The sequence below is a fragment of the Parasteatoda tepidariorum genome, chromosome 6 (assembly GCF_982258835.1).
Source record: "Parasteatoda tepidariorum strain Cologne lab strain chromosome 6, Ptep-v5.0, whole genome shotgun sequence".
In the NCBI taxonomy this organism is placed as follows: Eukaryota; Metazoa; Arthropoda; class Arachnida; order Araneae; family Theridiidae; genus Parasteatoda; species Parasteatoda tepidariorum.
Window position 1 is genome coordinate 11,428,543 of NC_141760.1, and position 8,535 is coordinate 11,437,077.

An 8,535-nucleotide genomic window follows, 5' to 3' on the forward strand; every position below is an offset into this window, starting at 1 on the left:
TTTATAATTAAATAAGTTGTATTTAAGAATTGCATTATTTTATATATTGTTCATTGTTAGCGAACATTAGAATATGAAACTAACAAAACATTCGTACTTTTTCAAAACTCTTAGACGTGAAATGAAACAAATTTAAACATCTTTTGTGGTGTTTAAATGTATATACAAACAAATATGAGATGTCATTAAGAGTTAACATTTTTATTATTTAAAAAAACTAGTAAAAAAGCTTTAGTTATACTTTTAAAAGAAAGAAAAATTAATAACAACGTTGATTGGCATTTGAAAGCTTATTTATTCTTAATGATAGCTTGCAATCATATGAGTAAAATTTCATAAATATTTGTACTTGAAAGCAAAGAAACTCCGATACATTAATACTAAAAGAAAACAGAAATTTTTTTAAATCAAAATTATTAAAACTTCTATGTAAAAAAACGCGCTTAAAAGCAGCAGAAATTTCACAAAAAGGATAAATGTAGCAATAAAGGAAACGAAGGAAATAAAAATAAATATGAAAATATGACCACCGAAGCCGACGTCTTCAGGGGGTACCAGCCCCGGTAGCCATAAAACAAAATCTTTTCTATTGAGGGGGAGGCAATTGCCTAAAGTAACACCCTCAGTACCCCGAAGATTTTGCATAGAAGTTCAGGAAAAAACATGAAATACAAGGAACCAATTTAGAAAAGAAACTCAAACAAATTCATCAGAAAATAAAAACTCAAAACTCACTTAAACCAGGTCAAACATCGATTTCATAAGCACACAGAATGAGAAGGAAACACTAAAACTAAAGAAAACAACGCCCTCTATTACATTGCGCAGATTGAGAAAAAAGAATTCAAGAAAAAGATACGTCACAAATTAATAGAATGCTCAACTGGGGCTGCTCAGTTAAGACTTGAATTGCGCCCTGTTAAAAGAAGAAAATATAAAAAACTAGAATTCTTCGATCATTTTCTTAATTAAAAAATTAACTTTACAAAAATTGAAAGGAAAATCAGTATTACTCAAAAAATTATTAATTGCATTAAAAAATTATTAATTATTATTAAAAAATTATTCACAGCTTCCGAAAACTTTCAACATTATTGCAAATATTTTTAATCCTAACCAATTGCGAAAAAACCAAATTTTTATAAATTTTATTACACAAATTAGTATTAAAATTACAGAAAAAAAAACTTTAAATTTAAAAGCTTTTCTTTTATCAAAAACACCAATTTTAATAAAATTGTCACCAATATCAATTTTAAAATCTAAATATTCAACATTTCAACAATTCTCATTAGTTTTTTTTCAAAATCAAATCTTTAGGATAAAAACTATAAATAAAATTATAATTATCACAATTAAACAAAATCAAATCATCTATATATCTGAAAGCATTAAATTCATTATGCTCAAGAAATTTAACTTCACAAAAATGCAGAAAAATATTAGCAAAAGCACCAGAAAAGGAATTACCCTGTGGAATTCCATTAACTTGTTTATAAAAATCTGAACCATTAAAAAGAACATTCTCAAAAAGATTAAACATACATAAATCCAACCAATTAGAATTATCAATTTTCTCATTAAATAAATACCTATCAAAAATACCTTCTCAAATCTCAATAATCTTTTCATGTGGTTATACTTGAATATAAATTTTCGAAATCAAAAGTATTAATGCTGGAAATATTATTATTAATATAATCCAAAACTTCAACATTACTATTTATAACAATATTTTTCTCTTTTTTAATTTTAAGCAAAATAATTTTTAGAAAACTAAAAAAACGTTTTACTAATATCAGAATTGTAACAATTAGTACCACATGCTATAAATCTAAATTTAATCGGATTTTTATGAAATTTGACAATAGGAAATAAATAGGGAAATGTAATCCTATTTAAACTAAATTTTAATTTTTTACTAAATGCAATAATTCTTTTTTCAATAACTTTTTTTATCTTCTTTTAATTTTAAATAAGTATTATTTGCTCTAAATTCTCCAATAATCAATTTTTTAAAAAAATATTTACACTTAATGCAAAAATTATTTGAAGCTTTATCCACTACAGTAACAATGAATTAATTTTTAAGATTCCTAATTTTCCTAGACAATTCATAATCAATATAAGTACCACTAGGAAATGAACTAAATCTGGTATTAAATAAATTAAATTTAACCCTTTCAATAATTTTAGCTTTCCACTCTGAAAAACCCTCTACGGGCCAATGATATTTTCTGGAAATTTTTGCAATAAAAAAATCAAGATCCCTTTTAATAGATAAAATAAAATCTTCTTTTTTCATTTTAACCCTTGTCCTAAATTTTGAACCTTTGCTTAAAATATTAATTAAATCTTGATCACCAACTACCTCCAAATTTCCCGTAATAACATGTCCATAATCATTATCAATATATTGTGAAAAATCCTTTTCATTACAATAACAATAAAATTTAGAAATACAATTTAGATTTCGACTTAAAAAATTATAATTACGCACCTTTTTTCTAAGCGTAGAAGAAAATTTAAAAGCAGCAGAAACCTTAATTTGCTCTAAAGGAAAAAAATCAGAAAGACTATGAATAATCTGTGGTAGCCTAGCCATTAAAAATTTTTTGTCATGAAAATTAATCCTACAAAAAACCTTTTCAACTTTAGAAACCTTATTAAAAAGCATATCAGTTTTACTAACACCAATTTTTGATTTAATTAAATCATAAACAATAAATTTAATAAGTTGAATATCAAATTTAATTTTAGAACCAAAATTAATAAGGAAATTTTTAAGAACTTTATTTTTAAAACCAAAAATATATTTCCTAATAATGAAAATATTATTCAAATTAACAGGTAAGTTACAAAAATTCGAAAACTCATCAAATTCTATAACTTTACCTTTCCCCCCACCTCTTTTATTCCTATATTTTGAATCAAAAACACCAGGAAAATCATAAATTTTAAATTTATCATATATACAATTTTCTTCAGTATTAGCATTACCTTCCCCATTAAATTTACTATTTAATCCACATGGAAAAAGAGTTTTAAGACTACTAATGTAAATGTTTTCTAAATCAAGTCTATTATCTAAATTTTCCATAAAATCTAAAATAAAAAGAGTAACATTATCAAAATCATGAAATTGAAAATGCAAAATTTCATAATCAGTGGAACAATTACTATTATTAAAATTTTTTGTAGCAGACCTGTGGGAATTAATCCGCTTATGAAATTCAAGACCTGTCTGACCAACATAACACAAATTACAACAATTGCACTGAATTAAATCAATAATATTAAAACTTTTACAAAAATATACATTAGAATGGCTGTCAATCTGAGAACTATCAGCCAAAGGACAAGTTTTGCATTTTTATTTTTAACATTTTTAAACATTTTAAATTTTTTTATATTTTTTAATTTATTTAAACATAATATATGACTTAGTAACTTTCTGTCCGAAGTAATCCCTAAGTCAAGATTAACTTCAGTGCTCCTTGTTTGGGCGCGCGTACTGAGGGTGCTAAGGGTACTGAGGGTGTTACTTTAGGCAATTGCCTCCCCCTCAATAGAAAAGGTTTTGTTTTATGGCTACCGGGGCCGGTACCCCCTGAAGACGTCGGCTACAGTGGTCATATTTTCATATTTATTTTTATTTCCTTCGTTTTCTTTATTGCTACATCCGATACATTAAATCATATTAATAAAAAAGGAATTTAATTCATTGTTAGCCATTTTAATTTTTGAATATTCTTATCTAAATGAATATTAATGAAACTGTTGTTCATGCTTTGTATGTTATGAATCTTTCGAATATAGATGAATTGTTTTTGCGTTATCTTATGCTGATACCTTAAAAAAAATTTTTTTTTGCTATTTTGTAATTTGTTATTAAATATTGTAATTTAATTTTAATGCGTCAAATTGACCAAAGATTGTTAAAAGTGTTGAAAAATATTTATTGCTGGAATAAAATTTTCAAAAAGCACTCTGAAAAATATTTATCTTGCTGTCTACAATTTTTATAAATTGATGTGCATTTTTTGACAAAAGGAAAGTAATTTTTAAAGCAAAAACGAAAACTTTTTCACGTGCATGCTTTTTTGGTAATTACAGGTAATTTGAATCCAAGCTCCGTCAAAGCAATAAATTTTTCTAGAATCAGCCTAATCTACTTCATAAAATAGTGTGTATTACGAGCGTTTAAAAAATTATTAAACCTTCTAAAAACATGTAACATGCGTGCATTTGATACTCTCTCTCTCTCTCTCTCTCTCTATATATATATATATATATATATATATATAATATATATCTATATCTATATCTATATCTATATCTCTCTCTCTCTCTCTCTCTCTCTCTCTCTCTCTCTCTATATATATATATATATATATATATATATATATATATATATATATATATATATATAATATATATATATCTATATCTATATCTATATCTCTCTCTCTCTCTCTCTCTCTCTCTATATATATATATATATATATATATATATATATATATATATATATATTCGGTTTCTGCACATAACCATAGAAATTGTTCTAATAGATAAATAAGCAAATAGGTGCAAAGTGCAAAGAATTACGGTAGTAAATATTTCGCTGATAATATTTTTTTATAAATATTGCTGAAACTTGCAATTTCAAAAATTCAGAAAATTTTATAAACATTTTTTTAGCTTTTTAAAATATTAGAGCAATATTGTTAATTTTTTGAAATTAATTTATTTTTCATTTGACTATGTACGTAATTCAAATGGAGAAGTAGTTATTTGCATTACGCATTGAGTGTGTTTTGAAGTTTTAAATTCTGATTTTTTAAAATATGATTTGTAAGAATTTTTTTTCTTCACATTTTTATACACAGTGTATTCTACAAATATTTCTGGCAATTAAAAACAAAAACTATGGAAATCTATACACTGGCTTTATAATATAAAAATAATATGCATAAAAGTAATAAGTATATGTTAGAAAAACTTAAGATTTGAAAATACTTTACTTTTTTATAGTAAAAAAAGGTATATCTATTTTTGAAAATAATAAGTACTATTTTAAAGTTTCACAATCTTAATGATAGAAATACTTTGCTAAATTACTTTTTTTATTATTATTACTCTATAAATATATATACTTAGCTAAATTATTTTGTACTATTTAAATATTATATGCGTCATTTATTTGTAAATAATTGCAGTATTTATGTTTATATTATTTCTACTTGGAATTTGAATGTATATCATAGGATTCTGAAAGCTCGCCAAGAATGGCTGTGATCTTCCTATGGACTGTTTGAACCGTCTTACTCCCACTGAGATCCACTCCCTGGGAAAACATCGTTTGCTTCTAGTGTGGCGCCGTACTCCCTCCCATCAGTAGTACCCTGGCCTATCATTAACATGCTGCGGCCCTCTGCCTTTCCAATCGGCCACGGCCAGATTTCGAAGTGGCCATCTTAAGTGTTTAAGGTTTCAAAATGGGGAGAAGACTTTCCAACCTTGTTCCTACTCACAACCTGCTAGTCCTGATCACCTTCTTTTATGATTTGGCGCTTCTTTTAAGCAGCTGCTGGTTGATCGGGACTTTCTGCAGATATATGGGGAACTGACGCGACGTGGCCTTCTGGACCTGGTCTAGGCCTTCCTTCTCCAGGGGGATGTGTAACAACAACAACAACAACAGGATTCTGAAAAAATTCCTCAGAACGTATTTTAAAATAAAAATTTCATAAATGTGTAAATTAAACTATAATTTCTTTATTTGTCTCCTTTCTTCCATGATATATTTATTTGTCTCGTATTCGTTTCCTTATTAAAATGTATAATAAATTATACACTTAAATAAGGTTTATTCTTTTGATATTAAAAATATGATGAATAAAGATTTAAAAGTTAAATATTTCTTGTTAAATTTTATTTCTTCATTTCTATTAAAAAGCATCAAGAAGTCCTACGTGTTCGTTTTATTGAGTTATAACTTTATAAATAACTTAAAAAGCTAAAAATTCACCCCTTAAAAAAATTTAAGTGCTATTAAGTTAGCTCAAGCAAAAATATATTACGTCGCTCAAAAGTTTGAACTATTTATTATAGTTTTTTCTTAATACAAATCTGAATATCGCGTTATCTTATGGTTCACTAATACTTCAGAGGATCACATCACAAATCTACTGAGAGGTCTTGACTCTCGGTGGCTATGATCCATGCCTTTTACCCTTCCCCCTCTTTTCAATTGTACAGACACTCGAAAAAAATACCTGAGCACCGTGACCTTTTCAAAAAAAAAAAAAAAAAAAAAAATCAAACGCGAAACGACCCGTTCTACATTGTGTTTTTAACCCCAAGTGCCCTTCATTAAAAAAAACAAAACAAAAAAACAATGTGTTTTTCATCCTTTGACAAATTCTCACTGCAATGTCAAGACGTAATTGCTCTCAGTTTGCAATGGGCTACGCGTTTCCATTACAATAGGGTTTTGATAATCATTTCAACAAACTGGTCTATACGAAACACTGAAAAATAATGAATCAGTTTGTGTGAGTCTCCAAGGATAAAAAAATATGTAACAGGATTTAAAGTCTCGTATCATCGAAAGGACACCCTGAGATAATTTCCAAATTGAGAGCAACACCGGATGTTTTTCACACCCTGTGGCTACAATTAGAGACCCCGTAGAGTTCCAGAACATTCCATTTGGACTGACGTCACGCCCTGCAGTCATTTTTTAGAGACCCGTTGTGCTGGACGAATCCATTTCATCTGACACCAGATCCCACTTGGAATCGTCCGAACGGATTGTATAAAAGGACCAGCACGCTGAGGAGCTGCCTCATTTCTTCTGACACTATGAGTTCAATCAGAGAATTTGATTTTTAGCAAATCAAATCTTTGGATGATGAGAGCCAATGGCCGTAGTGCTGGCTGTCGGGTGTAATGATGCAGGTGGGTGTGCCAGAAATTGTCAACGTGTGCCGAAGTTACTTTTGTCCGAAAACTCAATCAAAACCGACTTGCTGATAAAGAAACATTAATCAAATGCTACATCACTTGTGACCTGGAGGATTGTGACCTAGACTGTTTACCTGGGCCGCTTGCCTTCTGGACAAACAAGTCGTTTGGAATCAACAGGTGGGAGAAAATCATCAAAAAGCAATATTTCGACAGCAACAGAATGTAGCTGTCGAAATCAGTAATCGCCTTTCAATGAGGTGAACCGGGTTCGAATCTCGCCAATGGCTGGGATGCGAATTCCGCATCCGGCTTACACCGACCACAGCGCTGACGTGAAATATCTTCAGTGGTAAGCGGATCATGGGTTAGAGTCCACTTGCCGTCAGGCTAAGCGTGGGATGTTTTCGTAGTCCAACTCTCCATGTAACGGAAATGCAGGTTAGTTCCATCAAACAGTCCTCTACGAGGGCAAATTTCTCCCGATACTTGATCCAGGAATTCCCTTATCTTCTGAATTAGGATCAATATTACAAGGCTACGTAGTTGAACATCAGTAGTTGTAAACCCAAAATCGAGTATGCTGTTCAGAGACGGTGATAAAATAAAATAAAATCACAACACCTGCCCAACGTGCCGGAAGTTAATTTAAATCTTCCAACACCAAAAAAACCGAAAAATGGGGACAGGTCCCCATTTTTTTTAAAGCACTAGAGCTGGCAACATTGACCTTTTAAGTCTTGACTACTTGTCGATAGCAAATTGAAACGAAAGTTGTTTTAGCAAAAAATACAATTGTTCAGTGTTGGTCAATAAAGTATTTTATAAAAAATTGTAACAACTAGCTCACCACACAACTGTAAAACTTTTGGTTGGTGAGAGTTTGGAATAATTTTGGAAAGAAAGAGTCGAAAGTTACTAATATTTCAAGCATTGTGAAAAAATCAGATGCATTTCGGAACAGTGACATTTCAATGTATAAACAAGTATCGCCACCCCAATAAATTTTCAGAACTTCGCAAATCCGTGGAGTAGTCTCTCCAACAGATTTCACAGCCAATGATTGTTTAACACGCTCACACACCCGTGGGTGCGTTGAAAGCGATGTGTAAAATTTTAAAATAAGCATTGCCATGATTCAGTTTGGAAAAATATTTCTTGGTGACGACAAAACAGTTTATCAACATTTCTATATAAAAATTTTTTTTTTACATATTTGTATAATAGTCAACTTGTCTTGGGTTGCGTCAAACTCTTTAAAAAAATTTCAAGCCAAGATTTATTTTGAGTATTATGCTTGTATAACATTCTTGTCAATACAACATTCACAAATTGTGATAGCTCCAAAAAGTTTCAAGAGCGGAGGCTAGCAGCAAGACTCGAAACTTGATATAAACCAACAGTGCGAAGAAAAAATAATTGTTGTATTAATACGAGTTTGCAAAATTTTATCAACGTGAATCTTTCAATCGTTCAGTATATAATCGAGAGACTTGCTTTTGCCATTAGTTAAACTTAGATACAAAGAATTTTTTTAAAAAAATATTCTCAAAACATCCTGTGTC